Below are 18,669 nucleotides of genomic sequence, written 5' to 3' on the forward strand. Positions count from 1 at the left end.
CAGCGTGCACCGCGGCGGGGCCTGGGCCGGGGCCCGGGCCTGGGGCTGGAGAGTGGCCTTAGAGAGGCTCTGAGCGGGCCCGGGGGCGCTCAGAGAGGGCCCGGGGGGAGCTCAGAGCGGCCCCGGCGAGGGGTGTGTGTCCAAGTGGGCCTAGAGGCGGGCCTGGGGCCGGAGCGGGAGCCGAGGGAGGCTGCAGTGGGGAGGCAGAGGCGGGGCTGCGCCGAGGGTCAAAGGTTGCGAGGCTCGGGCGGGAGATTCAGGCGGCGGCGGCGGCAGCGCCGCGGGGGCAGAGCAGCTGTGGGGCTGGGCTGGGGGGGCCGGGGGGGTAATGGGGTGGGGGCGGCTGTGGGGCACTGGAGGGTGAGTGGAAGGGGCTGTGGGAGCTGAGGGGGTGAATGGGGCTGGGGGGGGTGGGGGCGGGTGTGGAGCAGGCCTGGGGGTCCTGGGAGGTGAAGCACAGAACCTTAGGGGCTGGAAGGGACCTCCGGAGCTCCTCCAAGTCCAAGCCCCTGGCCGAGCAGATGCCGCAGCAACACATCCAGGCAGGGTTTGAGTGTCTCCAGAGGGGGAGACTCCACAACCCCCTCCCTGGGCAGCCTGCCCCAGGCCTCTGTCACCCTCCCAGGGAATCCAACCCCAATTTCCTCCTGGGTGTTAGTTTTAGGCTATGCCTTTAAAAGAGAGTTCCACAGCTCTTGGGCAGTAAGCAGTACAAGGTAAATAAATCAGTGCTGGGTGTCACAAAAGGGCAATAAGGACAGCTCTAAACCATCCCATGGCAGAGAGATCTACCTCAAGATTCAGTGTGCAGAATGATCTCTCTCTCTTCTCACCTCTTGGTCCTGGGGGATGCTAACTTTGTGCTCCTGCTGCCCTCTGCTTGGCCTTGGCTGCTTTGCTTGGTCTGGGACCAGTCCTGTTCAAGATCTTTGTTGGTGCCATGGAGAGTGGCCCTGAGGGCACCCTCAGCAGGTTTGCTGATGACACCAAGCTGTGTAGTGCAGCAGACACGCTGGAGGGAAGGGATCCATCCAGAGGCACCTGGAGAGGCTGGAGGGAAGGGATCCATCCAGAGGCACCTGGAGAGGCTGGAGGGAAGGGATCCATCCAGAGGCACCTGGGGAGGCTGGAGGGAAGGGATCCATCCAGAGGCACCTGGGGAGGCTGGAGGGAAGGGATCCATCCAGAGGCACCTGGAGAGGCTGCAGAGCTGAGCCCAGGACAACCTCATGAGGCTCAGCCAGACCAAGGACAAGGTCCTGCAGCTGGGTCAGGGCAATGCCAGGCACTGACAGGGGCTGGGCAGGGACTGGCTGGAGAGCAGCCCTGGAGAAAAGGCCTTGGGGGTGCTGGGGGATGAGAAGCTCCCCAGGAACCAGCAGTCAGCACTTGCAGCCCAGAGAGCCAAGCAGGGAAGTGTGGCCAGTGGGGCCAGGGAGGAGATTCTGCCCCTATGCTCCACTCTGCTGAGACCACACCTGGAGCACTGTGTGAAGGAGGTCACCTCTCAGGCTCCTCTCCAAGCTCCAAGGCCTCAGCTCCCTCAGGCTCTCCTCCTGAGGAAGACCTTCCACTGCCTTCATCGTCTCTGTGGCTCTGTGCTGGACTCTCGCCAGCAGTTCCCTGAGGTCCTTCCTGACCTGAGGGCCCCAGAGCTGGAGCAAACAGCCCCAGGGCTCTTAGCCCCTCTCCCCAGGGGAGATGCTCAAGTGCCCAAATCATTCTGGCTCTCCCTTGGCCTCTGCCCAGCTGCTCCCTGCCCCTCCTGACCTGAGGGGCCCAGAACTGGACACAAGATTCCAGATGCAGCCTCAGCAGGGCAGAGCACAGGGGGTGGAGAACCTCTCTGACCTACTGCCCAGGCTGCCCTTGGCCTTCTTGGCCAGCAGAGCACATTCCTGGTTCCTGGGTGACCTCCCCTCCACCAGGACCTCCCCTGCCCCAGGTCCTTTTCCCCCTCCCTGCTCCCCAGCAGCTCAGTGCCCAACCTCTCCTGCTCCCTGGGGTTGTTCTTTGCCAGGTGCCAGCCTCTCCCCTGGCGGCTTTCATTCCATTTCATTCAATTTCTCCCTGCCCAGGTCTGCCTGAGTGGCAGCACAGCCTGAGGGGTGCCAGCTGCTCTCCCCTTCCCCCCCAGTTTGGTGCCATCGGCAAACCTGCTGGCAGTGCCCTCTGTGCCCTCGACAGGTCATAGGTGACCATCTCCTCTTGGCCCAGCCCTCAGGAGCAGCCCTTGAGCCCCAGCTGGCTGCAAGCTGCTCTCAGGGAGCTGCAGAGAGCCACAAGGTCTCCCCTCAGCCTCCTCTGCTGCAGCCTCAACCTCCCCAGGGCCCTCAGCTGCTCCTCACAACTTCTCCAGAGCCTTCTCCTCCTTCCCCAGACCCCTCCCCAGCTTCCTTGCCCTTCTCTGGCCCTGCCCCAGCCCTCAAGCTCCTCCCGGCAGGGAGAGCCCAACCCTGCCCCCAGGCTTGCAGCTGTGGGCTCCCCAGTGCCCAGCCCAGGGGCACAATCTCTGCCCTGCTCCTGCTGGCTCTGCCTTCAGGACTCCTTCCACATCTGCCCTGCAGCTGGAGCAAGGGGGGAGAAGCAGGGCAGGAAGGTGACAGCACCAGCACTGGAACAGGCTGCCCAGGGAGGAGGTGGAGTCACCAGCCCTGGAGGTCTTCAAGAAGTGTGTGGCCATGGCCCCTGGGGACAGGCTTTGGTGGCCAAGGTGCTGCTGGCTTGATGCTTGGACTGGATGACCTTCCAGGTCTTCCTGGGGACCTTCGAGATCTTAGTGATGTTAGAGGTCTCCTTGGTGACCTTAGAGATCTTCCTGATGCTCATGGAGGTCTTCTTGGTGACCTTAGAGAACTTGTAGATGACCTTAGAGATCCCTCTGCACCCTTCATGGTTCCCTGGCTCTTGCTCAGCTGAGGAGCATTTTGTCTCCCTCCAGGCCAGGCTTTGATGGCCACAGTGGGCTTGGGTTGGTGCTTGGACTCAATGAGCTCAGAGAGCTTCTCCAGCCCAAGCCATTCTCTGCTTCTCTGGCCTGCAGGAGCCCAAGTCCCCAGTGGAGAAGCTGCTGCATGCAGAGCACCTTGGGCCCTGGCTCAGCTGCCCCCAGGGAGTGCAGCAGGCAGCTGAGGGTGGAGCTGCAGCTGGAGAGGGCTTCCCCATGAGCTCCTTGGCCATGGGTGAGTGGGCATCCAGGAGAGCAGAGCCCTTGGCTGGCCTTGGCCCCAGCCTCCTGCTCCTTCTTTGCTCTTCCTGCAGGGAGCTGTGGCTGTGCCTTTGGGCAGCTGGAGCTGGGACCTTCCTCACGGCCCCTGGAGCAAGCTTAGCTTCCCTGCTGCCCAGAGGGGCCTTGAGGAGAGTAGCAGAGGCCAAGCTGGAGCAGAACCCCTGCAGGGGCTGAGTGGTCAAGGAAGGTAAAGATGGGGTTGGGATGGAGGTGGTTGGAGGAGAGGTGGTGGGATGGAGCATTGCTCAGCATTGCTCTCCAATCTTCCAGCCCCACCCTGACCTCAGCCCAGTGATGGCCACCAGGGGCATGGCCAAGAGGAAGCATCCCCTGCTAGGAGGACATCAAACATGGCCTGGCCTGGAACACCTGGAGATGGTGGCCAGGGTGGCCAGAGTGGGGCCAGGGGTGGTGGAGGAGGAGGAGGAGGACACCAAGGGGGGGTCAGAGTGGTGGAGGAAGAGGAGGACACCAAGGTGCTGCCAAGGTGGTGGTGGAGGAGGAGGAGGACCTGGACATGGGTGGTAGAGGAGGAGGAGGAGGAGGAAAACCTGGCCAGGGGTGGTGGTGGAGGAGGAGGAGCAGCTGAAGATGTCCATTGCAAGCTAGAGCCTAACCTCCAGCTGGTGGCCAGAGGGCTCTGAGCTGTGTCCAGCAAGCCCCAGGAGCATCAGGCTGGAGAGGAAGGGGCTGGGCTGCCTGGCCCCTGCCGGCCCCTGCCCCCCAGCATGGGAGCAGCTCCACCTCTGTGAGCAAACCTGGGCTGGGCTCTCCCCAGCCTCAAGCTAAAGCTCTCCTTCAGGGGGGACTGGAAGCAGGTCCCCCAGCAGCTGCTGAGGGTCCTGCCAAGGCTGGGGAGGAAAGCAGCAAGTGCAAGAGCTGAGAAGAGCTGCGAGAGCAGCTTGGAGAGCAAGCAGCAGCCGGGGGCAGGCAGGCAGCCGGGGGGCAGGGGGCAGCGGTTGGTGAGGTCACCTCCCTGGCCCCTAGCAACTGCCAGCCAAGCGTCCCAGCTGCCCTCCTCTCCCTCAGCCCTGCCTGCAGGGAGCTCCAGCGGCTCCAGCCAGCCAACTTGCTCCAAGGCAAGCTCCGAGGCCAAGCGGCTGGGAAGCCGAAGGCAGCGAGTCGGGAGGGGAAGCAGCGAAAGCATCTCCCTGTGCTCAGCAGCTGCCAGGCCACCGCTGCAGGCTCTGCGGGACCCCTCCTGCCGGTACAGCCCAGCTCCTCCTGCCCTTGCCCAGGGCCTCCCAAGCCCTCCCGGGGACCCTCCAGCCCCCCAGCACTCCTTCTGCCAGGGCCCCTCAAGGTCCCCCTGCCCCCGGCCCCTTCGCAAGCCCCCAGAGCTCTCCAGCCCCAGGGAGCTGCAGGCTCCCCCCGCCCCAGGGACCCCCCACGTCCCCCTGCCCCCGGCCCCTTCGCCAGCTGCCAGCAGCCTCCTGGCCCGGGGCCGCCTCTCTGCCTCTCCCCCAAAGGCCTTCGGCAGCTCCCAGGACCCCCCTGCCACAGGGACCCCCCCGAAGTCCTCCTAGCCCAGGGAGCCTCAGCCCTAACGCTCCCCGGAGCCCAAACGTCCGCCAACTGCCGGCGCCTCGGCCGCTGCCTTCCCTTGCTCCAGGAGCTCCGGAGCCCCCCCAGCGCCCACCCCGACTCCTGTGCCCCCCCCCAGTCCCAGCGCCCCCCAGGGCCTGCCGCTGCCCCCCGCTCCCCTCTCCCACCGAGCCCCCAGCGCTCCCTCCGCCCAACCCCGCGCCTCAGCCGCCCCTTCCCCGCTCCTGAGTGGGCAAGGAAGGGAAAGATGGGCTTGGGGTGGAGGTGCTGGGATGGAGGGGCTTGGAGGAGAGCTGGCGTGGAGGGGCTTGGCAGGTGAAGAGCAGAGGGGGCAGCGAGGTCCCCTCCCCACAGAGGACTTCCCAGCGCTGGGGGTGGGGCAGAGGAGGGACTGCCTGGGGGGGAGCTGCAGCCAAGCCTTCCAGCAGCACAGCCAGGGGGGCTTGAACCTCCTGCAGACCCCCAGAGGTCCCCCCGGAGGTCCTCACCCTCCCTGCCAAGCCTGGGAGGTTCCTCTCCCCACCACTCTTTGTCTTCTCCTCCCCACAGCTGCTGTGGCTTCTCCTCTGCCCCATGCAGAGCCCCCAGGGGGCCGTGGCCGTGGCTGGGGGCACGGAGTCCTGGGCTGTCTTCTCCTTGAGCTTGCCCTGCCCCACGGGAGGATGTGAAGCCCATGGAGAAGCCCTGGAGCTCCAGCCCTGCCTGCTCCAGAAGCACACTGGTGAGTAGGCTGCTGGGCTCCGTCTGCAGGCCTGCAGACAGCTCCAGGTGGTGTCCCCAAGTCCCTGGCTGCCTGCTTGAGCTTCCCTGGGGGGCTGCTGAGGTGCCCACGGGCTCATCTCCCCAGGGGCTTGGTTGATCCCCATGGGCTTGGTTGATGTGCAGCTGAGGATCCCTGTCTGCAGGAGCTCCCTGGAGGAGGAGCAGCTGAAGAACCTCCTGCAGCAGCTGGAAGCAGGCAGCTGGAGGCCTTCTCGGCTGCTGCTGCCGGCGGCACGCAGCTGGGCACGGAGGCCCCAGCCTGGCACAGGCCCCTGGAGTGAGTCAGCTGAGGAGCCAGGAGGTGCCACAGAAGCAGGGGAGGCAGCTGGAGGCCATGCTGAGGTGCAAGGAGGGCTCCCCACCAAGCCTCCTGTGAGGTTTGCTCCCCACCAAGCCTCCTGTGAGGTTTGCTCCCCAAGGGGCAGCCAGCTCAAGCCTTGGGACCTGCCCTGGGCTCAGAAGCAGCCCGGGAAGGCTCCAGGCCTGGGGGGGTCTCCAAGCCCTGGAGCTGTGGTGCTGAGGGCCACAGCTTGGTGGTGCTGGGGGGGTGCTGGGTCGGCCAGCAGCATCTCCAGGGTCTCTTGCGAGCCATCCCCTGGCTGCAGGAGTCTGCTGCCCCCAGCTGGGGCTGGGGCTGGTTGCTTGGTGCCAGGCAGATGTCCTGCTGCCCATGCCACTGCCAGCTGTCCCCTGCCCCTGGCAGGCTCTGGCCCGAGGGCAGGAGCATTCCTTGTGCCCCCCTCCCCAGGTGCCACTGGAGATGTCCCCCCAGCCCCAGGAGGCTGCCAGCAGCTGGGCAGCAGGCAGAGAGCCTCCAGCTCCCCCAGCAGGCATCTCCCTCAGCTTGCCAACCTCCTCCCACCTGATGCCCAGGGCTCTGCCTGCCCCGTGCCAAGCCCAGTCCTCACCTGGGGCTTGCTCCTTCTGCCTAGTGGCTGAGAAGAAGAACCAGCAGAGCCTCCCCTGAGCTGCAGCAGCCCTGCTGCAGGGCCCTGCCAGCTCCCTCCAGGGCAGGAAGGAGAGGCAGAAGAACCTTCATCCCCCAAAGCAAAGAGGCCAGGAGAGAGGCCAGCAGAGGGGCCAGCAGGGACATGAGGCTGTGTGCCAGCTGCTCAGGTAGGTCCTTCTGGCTGGCACCCCAGCACCAGGCAAGCTCCTGGAGCTCAGCTCTGGAGCTGTGTCTGTCCAGCCAAGCATCAAGCCAGGCCACCACAGCTGCAAGGTGGCCCCAAGCTGGGGTCATGGTTGGGGCTGGAGGCCAGGGAGGGACAGCATGGAGTGGCAGCAGGACATGAAGCCACCACAGCTGCAAGGTGGCCCCAAGCTGGGGTCATGGCTGGGGCTGGAGCCAGGGAGGGACAGCATGGGGTGGCAGCAGGACATGAAGCCACCACAGCTGCAAGGTGGCCTCCAGCTGGGGTCATGGTTGGGGCTGGAGCCAGGGAGGTGCCCTCCTGAGGTGCCAGCCTGCCATGGGGACCTTGAGGGAGGCCACAGCCTGGCACCTCTCCTTCCCACAGGCACCTTCAGCCCAGAGCTGCTGCCCAGCCACGCTTCCAGCCGTGGGGAAGAAGCCCTTGGGCCAGCCTTGGTGCCCTGTGCCAGCTGCCAGCTGCCCTTCGGCGGGGACAGAGCTGCAGGGCCCTGCCGGCTGCCAGCGGACACCCCCTGAGGCCCCCCAGAGCAGGGGGCAAGGACAGAGAGCTGGGCTGGGGGCAGGCAGGGAATGGGCAGGGGGGAGGGCAGCTGCTGGAAAGGGCTGGGGATGGTCTGGGAATGCAGCTGGATTGGGGTGGGATTGGGACAGGATTGGGGTGGGATTGGGACAGGATTGGGGTGGGATTGGGTGGGATTGGAGCAGGATTTGGGCTGGAATTGGAGCAGCACTGGGGCTGGAATTGGGTGGGATTAGGGTGGGGTTTGGGCAGAATTGGGAAGTTTTGGTGGAGTTTGGGCAGAATTGAGAGGTTTTGGTGGGGTTTGGGCAGAATTGGGAAGTTTTGGTGGGATTTGGGCAGGATTCTGCCAGACTGTGCCCAGTTTTGGTCAGGACTTGTTCTGAACTGGGCAAGGACTTGGGCAAGTTCTTCCTTAGGACTCTGGGAGGTTTTGGGGGGATTTGGTGTGGATTTGGTCTCTGGATTGAAGCAGGCTTGGGTCAAATCCTGGCCACAATTTGGGAGGATTTGGGAAGGATTTGGGAGGGTTTTGGAGGTTTTGGTGTGGGTTGGGCCAGGATTTGGCCAAGTTCTGCTTGGGCTCTGTGAGGTTTTGTTCACATTATGGGGAGTTGGGGCAGGATTTGAGGAAGTTTTGGGAAGGATTTGGTCAGGATTTGGCCAAGTTCCTGCCTGGGTCTTTGGGAGATTTGGGGCAGGATTCTGGAGGTTTTGGGTGGATTTGGTAAGGATTTGGCCAAGTTCCTCTTTGGGACTTTGGGAGGTTTTGGGTAGGATTTGGGAGGTTTTGGTCTCGTTTGGGCCAGGATTTGGCCAAGTTCTGTACAGCATTTAGTAGGTTTGGGGGGGAAGTTGTCAGGCTTTGGCCAAATTCTTCCCTGGGACTTTGGGAGGTTTTGGGCAGGATCTGGTCAGGAGTTGTTCTGGCTTGGGGCAGGACTTGGCCAAGTTCCTCCTTAGGACTTTGGGAAGGATTTGGGAAGGATTTGGGAGGTTTTGGTCTGGCTTGGGTCAGGTTCTGCTCAATATTTGGAAGGTTTTGGTCAGGGCTTGGTCTGGAGACAGCTCTGGGAGGCTGTGAGGTCCTCTGTGGGCATCCCCTGATATTAATTATCAGCAGGATTATTAGCCCTATTGTTATTAGCAACACAATTAGCTGGTTGTTTATTATTATTATTCCTATGACTATTAGCCACATTGTTTGTCATTATTAGCAGGATTATTAGCCACATTATTTATAATTATTAGCAGGGTTATTAGCTCTATCAGTTATTTCCAGCAGGACTACCAGCTCTATTATTAATTATTGCCATTATTAGGGCTGTTGCTCTATAATTAATCACTATCAGGACTGTTAGCTCTATTAGTTATTAGCTGTATTAGTTATTATTAGGAAGACTTTTAGCTCTATTATTTATTATTCTTATTAAGACTATCAGCCACATTATTTATCAGTATTAGCAGGACTATTAGGTGCATTAATTATTATTAGCTCTTTAAAGTATTACTATTAGTATTACTATTAGCTGTATTATTAGTTATTAAGAGAAGTATTAGCTCTGTTATTAATTATTAACAGCATTATTAGCACCATTACTCAATGTTTGTGGGATTCTTAGCTCTATTTTTAGTTATTTCCATTATTAAGATGCTTAGCCATATTATTCATCAATGTTAGCAGGATTCTTAGCTCTTTTAAACATTAGCATTAGTGGTGTTATTAGGTCTGTTATTAACCATTACCATAGGTCAGATTATTAGCCATAGTATTTATCAGTATTAGCAGGAACATTAACTCCATTACTTCTTATTAGCAGGAATATTAGCTCTAATTCTTTGTTCTTCTTCTTATTTCTCAGACTCTTAGCCATATTGTTTCTCATTCTTAGCCTGATTCTAGCTCTAGCATTAATCCCCAGCAGGAATGTTAGCTCTATTAGTTATTATTAGGAGGACTTTTAGCTCTGTTAGTTATTGGTACTATTATTAGTAGTAGTAGTTTTAAGTCTCTTAGCCATATTATTTATCACTATTAGCAACATTATTAACTCCATTTATTACTGTTAGCAGAATTGTTAGCTCCATTAATTATAATTGGTATTCTTAGCACTATTAGTTATTAGTAGTAATAGGACTATAAGATCTATTATTAATTATTACCATAATTAATATTATTAGACATATTATTAGTGTTAGGAGTATTATTAGCTCTACTAATTATTTTTAGCAGGATTATTAGCTCTCCTAGTAAGTATTGACATAGTTAAGATTATTAGCCATAATATTTATAGGTATTAGCAGGATTATTAGCTCCATTAATTATTATTAGCTCTATTATTAGTGCTCTTATTAATTCTTGCATAGTTAAGATTATTAGCCACATTATTTATAGGTATTTGCCGGATTATTAGCTCTCTTAATTATTATCAGCAGCATCATTAGCTCTGTTATTTATTATTGCCATAGTTAAGATTGTTAGACATATTATTTATCGGTATTAGCAGGATTATTAGCTCTTTTGATTATTAACTCCATTAATTACTGTTAGCAGAACTATTAGCTCCATATTATTACTAGCACTATTAGTTATTACTAGCAATAGGGCTATAAACTCTATTATTAATTATTACCATAATGAAGATTATTAGCCATGTTATAGGTATTGGCGGGATTATTAGCTCCATTAATTATTTTTACAGTGGTATTAGCTCTATTATTAATTATTTCCATAGTTAAGAGTATTAGCCAATGTCATTACAGGTATTAGCAGGTTTATTAGGTCCATTAATTATTATTGCCAGGATAATTGGATTGTTAGGTCTATTATTAATTATTGCCATAGTTATGACTATTAGCCACCTTAGTTATAGGTATTAGCAGGATTATTAGCTTGATTAACTATTATTCCCATAGCTAAGATTATTAGCCATATTATTTATATATTTTAGCAGGATTATTAACTCTTTTACTTTTGATTATTAGCAGTATTATTAGCTCTATTAATTATTCTTAGCAGGTGTATCAGCTCTTTTATTAATTGTGAACAGGATTATTAGCTATATTGATTTTTATTCCCAGGACTCTTAACTCTATTAACCATCAGCAGGACTTGTAGCTCTATTAGCTATGATTAGCAGGGCTCTTAGCTCTACTATTAATTGTTAGCCATATTTGGATTGTTAGTCGTGTTATTTATCAATATTAGCAGGATTGTTAGCTCTATTAGTTGGTTATAGCTCCAGAATTGATCATCAGCAGGACTGTTAGTTGTATTAGTTATTATTAGGAAGACTTTTAGCTCAAAATAATCATCATCATCATCATCATCATCATCATCATCATCATCATCATCATCATCATCATCATCATCATCATCATCATCATCATCATCATCATCATCATCATCATCCAGCCATGGTGTTGATGCCTCCCAGCAGGATCATTAGCAGCATTCATTCTCAGCAGCAGGGCTATTAGCTTTAGTAATCCTTAGCAGGACTCTCAGCTCCAGGAAGAAGGATTTGGAGGACTCCGTGCCCAGGGTCTGGGAGGTTGTGGTCAGGTTGTGGAGGGTTGGGGCAGGATTGAGGAAGTGTTGGGGGGAATTGGTGAGGATTTGGCCAAGTTCCTCCCTGGGACTTTGGGAGGTTTGGGTCAGGATTTGGGAGGTTTTGGGGGGAATTTGTCAGGATTGGATGAGTTTGTGGCCAGGTTTGGGAGGTTTTGGTTAGAGCTTGGGAGGTTTTGGGGGGGTGGGACAGGATTGAGGAAGCTTTGGGGAAAATTTGTTGAGGATTTGGCCAACTTCCTCTCTGGGACTTTGGGAGGTTTGGGGATGGATTTGGTCAGGATACGTTGTGGGTTGGAGCAGGATTTGTCTTGCCCAAGGTTTGGGAGGTTTTGGTCAGGATTTGGGAGGTTTTGGTCTGGCTTGGGTCAGGTTCTGCTCAATATTTGGAAGGTTTTGGTCAGGGCTTGGTCTGGAGACAGCTCTGGGAGGCTGTGAGGTCCTCTGCAGGGATCCCTTGATATTTATTATTAGCAGGATTATTAGCCCTATGGTTATTAGCAGCACAATTAGCTGCTTTGTTGTTGTTGTTGTTATTATTACTATGACTATTAGCCACATTGTTTACCATTAGTAGTAGGATTATTGGCCTAATTATTTATCATTATTAGCAGGGTTATTAGCTCTATCAATTACTTTCAGCAGGACTACCACCTCTACTATTAATTATTACCATTTTTAGGACTATAGCTCTATAATTAATCCCTAGCAGGACTATTAGCTCTATTAGTTATTATTTGGAAGTCTTTTAGCTCTATTATTTATTATTCTTATTAAGATTGTTAGCCACATTATTTATCAGTATTAGTAGGAATTTGAGTTGCTTTAATTATTATTAGCTCTTTAAAGTATTACTATTAGTATTACTATTAGCTGTATTATTAGTTATTAAGAGGAGTATTAGCTCTGTTATTAATTATTAACAGGATTATTAGCACCATTACTCAATGTTAGTAGGATTCTTAGCTCTGTTATGAATTATTTCCATTATTAAGATGCTTAGCTATATTATTCATCAATGTTAGCAGGATTGTTTGCTCTTTTAAACATTAGCATCAGTGGTGTTATTAGGTCTATTATTAACTATTCTTTGTTCTTATTAATATTTGTCAGACTCTTAGCCATATTGTTTTTCTTAGCCTGATTCTAGCTCTAGTATTAATCCCCAGCAGGAATGTTAGCTCTATTAGTTATTATTAGGAGGACTTTCAGCTCTCCTAGTTATAAGTATTAGTAGTAGTAGTAGTAGTATGAAGACTCTTAGCCATATTATTTATCACTACTAGCAGGATTATTGGCTCCATTAATTATAATTACTACTCTTAGCACTATTAGGTCTTAGTAGTAATAGGATTATAAGCTCTATTATTAGTTATTGCCATAGTTAAGATTATTAGCCATATTATTTATTACTATTAGCAGGATTATTAGCTCTATTAATTATTATTTGGCCAAGTTCCTCCCTGGGACTTTGGAAGGTTTGTGTCAGGTTGTGGCCAGGTTTGGGAGATCTTGGTTAGAGGTTGGGAGGTTCAGGTCAGGTTCTGGGGGACTGGGGAAGGGTTCAGAAGGTTTTGGGAGTTTTGGTCAGGATTTGGTGAGGTTCAGCTGAGGATTTGGGAGGTTTGGGGCAAGATTTGCTCTGCATTGGGCCAGGCTTTGGCCAGGTTCCTCCCTAGGACTTTGGGAGGTTTTGGGAAGGGTTTGAGAAGGATTTGGGAGGTTTGGGTCTGGCTTGGGTCAGGATTAGGTCAGGCTGAGGTGAGGATTTGGGACGTTTTGTGCAGGCTGTGGTCAGGCTTGGGCCAGGACTTGGGCAAGTTGTGCTGAGGCTTTGGGAAGTGTTTGATGCTTTTGGTGAGGGGCTGGGAGGTTGGGAAAGGCTTGAGGAGGTTTTGGGAGGTTTTGGTGTGGATTGGGTGAGGGTTTGGTGAGGTTGAGCTGAGGATTTGGGAGGTTTTGGTGAGGTTGTGGGGAGTTGGGGCAGGATTGAGGAAGTGTTGGGGGGAATTGGTCAGGCTTTGGCCAAGTTCTTCCCTCGGACTTTGGGAAGGGTTTGGGAAGGATTTGGGAGGTTTTGGTCTGGCTTGGGTCAGGTTCTGCTCAATATTTGGAAGGTTTTGGTCATGGCTTGGTCTGGAGACAGCTCTGGGAGGCTGTGAGGTCCTCTGTGGGGATCCCCTGATGTTTCTTATTAGCAGGATTATTAGCCCTATGGTTATTAGCAGCACAATTAGCTGCTTTGTTGTTGTTGTTGTTATTATTACTATCACTATTAGCCACATTGTTTATCATTAGTATTAGGATTATTGGCCTAATTATTTGTCGTTATTAGCTGTATCAATTACTTTCAGCAGGACTACCACCTCTATTATTAATTATTACCATTTTTAGGACTATAGCTCTATAATTAATCCCTAGCAGGACTATTAGCTCTATTAGTTATTAGCTGTATTGGTGATTATTTGGAAGCCTTTTAGCTCTATTATTTCTTATTCTTATTAAGTTTGTTAGCCACATTATTTATCAGTATTAGTAGGAATTTGAGTTGCTTTAATTATTATTAGCTCTTTAAAGTATTAGTATTACTATTAGCTGTATTATTAGTTATTAAGAGGAGTATTAGCTCTGTTATTAATTATTAACAGGATTATTAGCACCATTACTAAAAATGTTAGCAGGATTCTTAACTCTTTTAAACATTAGCATCAGTGGTGTTATTAGGTCTATTATTAAATATTCTTTGTTCTTATTAATATTTCTCAGGCTCTTAGCCATATTGTTTTTCTTAGCCTGATTCTAGCTCTAGTATTAATCCCCAGCAGGAATGTTAGCTCTATTAGTTATTATTAGGAGGACTTTTAGCTCTCTTAGTTATTAGTATTATAATTAGTAGTAGTAGTATTAAGACTCTTAGCCATATTATTTATCATTATTAGCAGGTTTATTAGCTCCATGAATTGCTGTTAGCAGAATTATTAGCTCCATTAATTATAATTCCTACTCTTAGCAATATTAGGTATTAGTAGTAATACGATGATGAGCTCTATTATTAGTTATTGCCATAGTTATGATTATTACCCATATATTTTATAGCTATTAGCAGGATTATTAGCTCTACAAATTAGAATTAGCAGTATTATTAGCTCTATTATTAATGAGTGCCATGGTTAAGATTATTCACCACATTATTTATAGGTATTAGCAGGATTTTTAGATCTATTAATAATTATTAGCAGTATTATTAGCTCTCTTATTAATTATTGCCATAGTTAAGATTATTAGCCAGATTATTAGCTCCTTTAATTATTATTACAAGGATAATTAGCTCTATTAGTAATTATACTCATAATTAAGATTATTAGCCATATTATTTATAGGGATTAGCAGGATTATTAGCTCTATTAATTATTATTTGGTCAATTTCGTCCCTGGGACTTCGGAAGGTTTGGGTCAGGTTGTGGGGGTTGGTGCAGGATTTGGGAGGTTTTGGGGGGAATTTGTCAGGATTAGGTCAGGTTGTGGGCAGGTTTGGGAGGTCTTGGTTAGAGGCAGGGAGGTTCGGGTCAGGTTCTGGGGGACTGGGGAAGGGTTCAGAAGGTTTTGGGAGTTTTGGTCAGGATTTGGTGAGGTTCAGCTGAGGATTTGGGAGGTTTGGGGCAAGATTTGTCCTGCTTTGGCTGAGCCCTCCCTAGGACTTTGGGAGGTTTTGGGAAAGGGTTTGGCCAGGGCTTGGTCTGGAGACAGCTCTGGGTGGCTGTGAGGTGCTCTGGGGGAATCCCCTGATATTAATTATTAGCAGAATTATTAGCCCTATTCTCATGAACATCGCTGTTATCTGCTTTATTATTATTATTATTATTATTATTATTATTATTATTATTATTATTATTATTATTAAATATTACTCCTGCTTCTGAGACTATAACTGTTAGCCACATTGTTTATCATTATTAGCAGGATTATTGGCCACATTATCTATTTTTATGAGTTGGGTTATTAGCTCTGTCAATTGTTTTCCATAGCTACTACGAGCTCTGTTCTTAATTATTACCACTATTAGGAGTATAGCTCTATAATTAACCCCTAGCAGGACTGTTAGCTCTATTAGTAATTATCTCTCTTAGTTATTATTAGGAAGTCTTTTAGCTCTATTATTTATTATCTTATTAAGACTATTAGGCACATTATTTATCAGTATTAGCAGGACTATTAGGTGCATTAAATATTATTAGCTCTTCTAAGTATTAGTATTACTGTTCACTGTGTAATTAGTTGTTAAGAGGAGTATTAGCTCTGTTATTAATTATTCACGGGGTTATTAGCCCCATTACTCAATGTTATTAGGATTCTTAGCTCTATTATTAATTCTTTCCATTATTAAGATGCTTAGCCATATTATTCATCCATGTTAGCAGGATTCTTAGCTCTTTTAAACATTAGCATTAGTGGTGTTATTAGGTCTGTTATTAACTGTTACCATAAGTCAGATGATTAGCCATAGTATTTATCAGTATTAGCAGGAACCTTAACTCCATTACTTCTTATTATCAGGAATATTAGCTCTAATTCTTTGTTCTTCTTATTATTTCTCAGACTCTTAGCCATATTGTTTCTCATTTTTAGCCTGATTATAGCTCTAGTATTAATCCCCAGCAGGAATGTTAGCTCTATTAGTTATTATTAGGAGGACTTTTAGCTCTGTTAGGTATTAGTAGTATTTTTATTATTAGTAGTATTAAGACTTTAGCCATATTATTTATTACTATTAGCAGGATTATTAACTCTGTTAATTGCTGATATCAGAACTATTTGCATCATTGATTATAATTACAATTATTAGCACTATCAGTTATTACTAGTAATAGGTCTATATCCGCTATTATTAATTATGAGCATAATTAAGGTTACTAGACATGTTAGTGGTATTATTAGCTCTATTAATCATTATTAGGATTATTAGCTCTATTATTAGTTATTGCCACAGTTCAGATTATTAGCCTTCTTAGCTATCAGTATTTGCACAATTATTAGCTCCATTAATAATTATTGCCAGTATTATTAGCTCTATTATTATTGTCATATTTAAGATTATTAGCCACATTATTTGTAGGTATTAGCAGGATTATTAGCTCTGTTAATTATTACTTGCAGTGCTATTAACTCTCTTATTAATTATTGCCATATTTATGATTATTAACCACCTTAGTTAAAGGTATTAGCATGATAATTAGCTCCATTAGTTACTATGACTAGGATAATTAGGAGGAGGCAGCAGGGAGAAGGATCAGGTGTGACCACGTGGCAGAGGAGCAGGAGGGCAGCTGCAGTGGCTCTCATCCAGCAGAGGCAGGAGCCAAAAGGAGAGCCAACAGCTACGATGTCCTGCTTTTTCTAGCCTAGCTGGGCAGGGAGGGGGGAGTGGAACAGACTCAGCTTCCCGGGGGGCAACGCCCTGCAGGGAGGGCAAAGTCCCCTCAAGCCCTCCACCCTGCTTTGGTTTTTTGTTCCCAGAATGGGCATTAACCTAACACAGGAGGTTTTGGGGGAATTTGTCAGCATTTGGCCAAGTTCCTCTTTAGGACTTTGGAGGTTTTGTTCAGGATTTAGGAGGTTTGGTTCAGGTTGTGGTGGGTTGGTGCAGGATTTGGGAGGTTTTGGGTGGAATTTGTCAGGCTTTGTCCAAGTACTTCCCTGGGACTTTGGGAGATATTAATTTGGGAGATATTAATTATTATTAGGAGGATTATTAGCTCTCTTATTAATTATTGCCATAGTTAAGATTATTAGCCATAATATTTATCGGTATTAGCAGGATTATTAGCCATATTATTTATTATTAGCTGTAGTATGAGGTCTATAATTAATTATTTCCATAGTTAATATTATTAGTTGGTCAGGTTGTGCCCAGGTTTGGAAGGTCTTGGTTAGAGGTTGGGAGGTTCAGGTCAGGTTCTGGGGGACTGGGGAAGGGTTCAGAAGGTTTGGGGAGTTTTGGTCAGGATTTCATGAGGTTCAGCTGAGGATTTGGGAGGTTTGGGGCAAGATTTGCTCTGCATTGGGCCAGGCTTTGGCCAGGTTCCTCCCTAGGACTTTGGGAGGTTTTGGGAAGGGTTTGAGAAGGATTTGGGAGGTTTGGGTCTGGCTTGGGTCAGGATTAGGTCAGGCTGAGGTGAGGATATGGGAGGTTTTGAGCAGGCTGTGGTCAGGCTTGAGCCAGGACTTGGGCAAGTTGTGCTGAGGCTTTGGGAAGTGTTTGATGCTTTTGGTGAGGGGCTGGGAGGTTGGGAAAGGCTTGAGGAGGTTTTGGGAGGTTTTGGTGTGGATTGGGTGAGGGTTTGGTGAGGTTGAGCTGAGGATTTGGGAGGTTTTGGTGAGGTTGTGGGGGGTTGGGGCAGGATTGAGGAAGTGTTGGGGGGAATTGGTGAGGATTTGGCCAAGTTCTTCCCTCGGACTTTGGGAAGGGTTTGGGAAGGATTTGGGAGGTTTTGGTCTGGCTTGGGTCAGGTTCTGCTCAATATTTGCAATGTTTTGGTCATGGCTTGGTCTGGAGACAGCTCTGGGAGGCTGTGAGGTCCTCTGTGGGGATCCCCTGATGTTTCTTATTAGCAGGATTATTAGCCCTATGGTTATTAGCAGCACAATTAGCTGCTTTGTTGTTGTTGTTGTTGTTATTATTACTATCACTATTAGCCACATTGTTTATCATTACTAGTAGGATTATTGGCCTCATTATTTATCATTATTAGCAGGCTATTAGCTCTATCAGTTACTTTCAACACGACTACCACCTCTATTATTAATTACCACTTTTAGGACTATAGCTCTATAATTAATCCCTAGCAGGACTATTAGCTCTATTAGTTATTAGCTGTATTGGTTATTATTTGGAAGCCTTTTAGCTCTATTATTTCTTATTCTTATTAAGATTGTTAGCCACATTATTTATCAGTATTAGCAGGAAGTTGAGTTGCTTTAATTATTATTAGCTCTTTAATGGATTACTATTAGTATTACTATTAGATGTATTATTAGTTATTAAGAGGAGTATTAGCTCTGTTATTAATTATTAACAGGATTATTAGCACCATTACTCAATGTTTGTGGGATTCTTAGCTCTATTATGAATTATTTCCATTATTAAGATGCTTAGCCATATTATTCATCAATGTTAGCAGGACTCTTAGCTCTTTTGAACATTAGCATCAGTGGTGTTATTAGGTCTATTATTAACTATTCTTTGTTCTTATTAATATTTCTCAGACTCTTAGCTATATTGTTTTTCTTAGCCTGATTCTAGCTCTAGTATTAATCCCCAGCAGGAATGTTAGCTCTATTAGTTATTATTAGGAGGACTTTTAGCTCTGTTAGTTATTAGTATTATTATTGTTAGCAGCAGTAGTATGAAGACTCTTAGCCATATTATTTATCACTATTAGCAGGATTATTAGCTCTACTAATTAGAATTAGCAGGATTATTAACTCTATTAATTATTATTTGGCCAAGTTCCTCCCTGGGACTTTGGGAGGTTTGGGTCAGGTTGTGGGGGTTTGGTGCAGGATTGAGGAAGTTTTGGTGGGAATTTGTCAGGAGTTGGTCAGGTTGTGGGCAGGTTTCAGGTCTTGGTTAGAGGTTGGGAGGTTTTGGTTGGTTGGGACAGGTATGAGAAGGTTTGGGGTGGATCTGCTCAGGATTTGGCCAGCTTCCTCCCTGGGACATTGGGAGGTTTTGGTCAGGATTTAGCAGGCTTTGGGGGAATTTGTTAGGCTTTGGCCAGGTTGTTCCCTAGGACTTTGTGAGGTGTTGGGCAGGATCTGGTGAGGAGTTGTTCTGGCTTGGGCCAGGACATGGGAGGTTCTTCCCTAGGAGTTTGGGCAGGGTTTGG

This window comes from Melanerpes formicivorus, unplaced genomic scaffold (genome assembly GCF_026170545.1).
Source record: "Melanerpes formicivorus ecotype bairdi unplaced genomic scaffold, bMelFor1.0.p_v2 SCAF_209, whole genome shotgun sequence".
Lineage (NCBI taxonomy): Eukaryota > Metazoa > Chordata > Aves > Piciformes > Picidae > Melanerpes > Melanerpes formicivorus.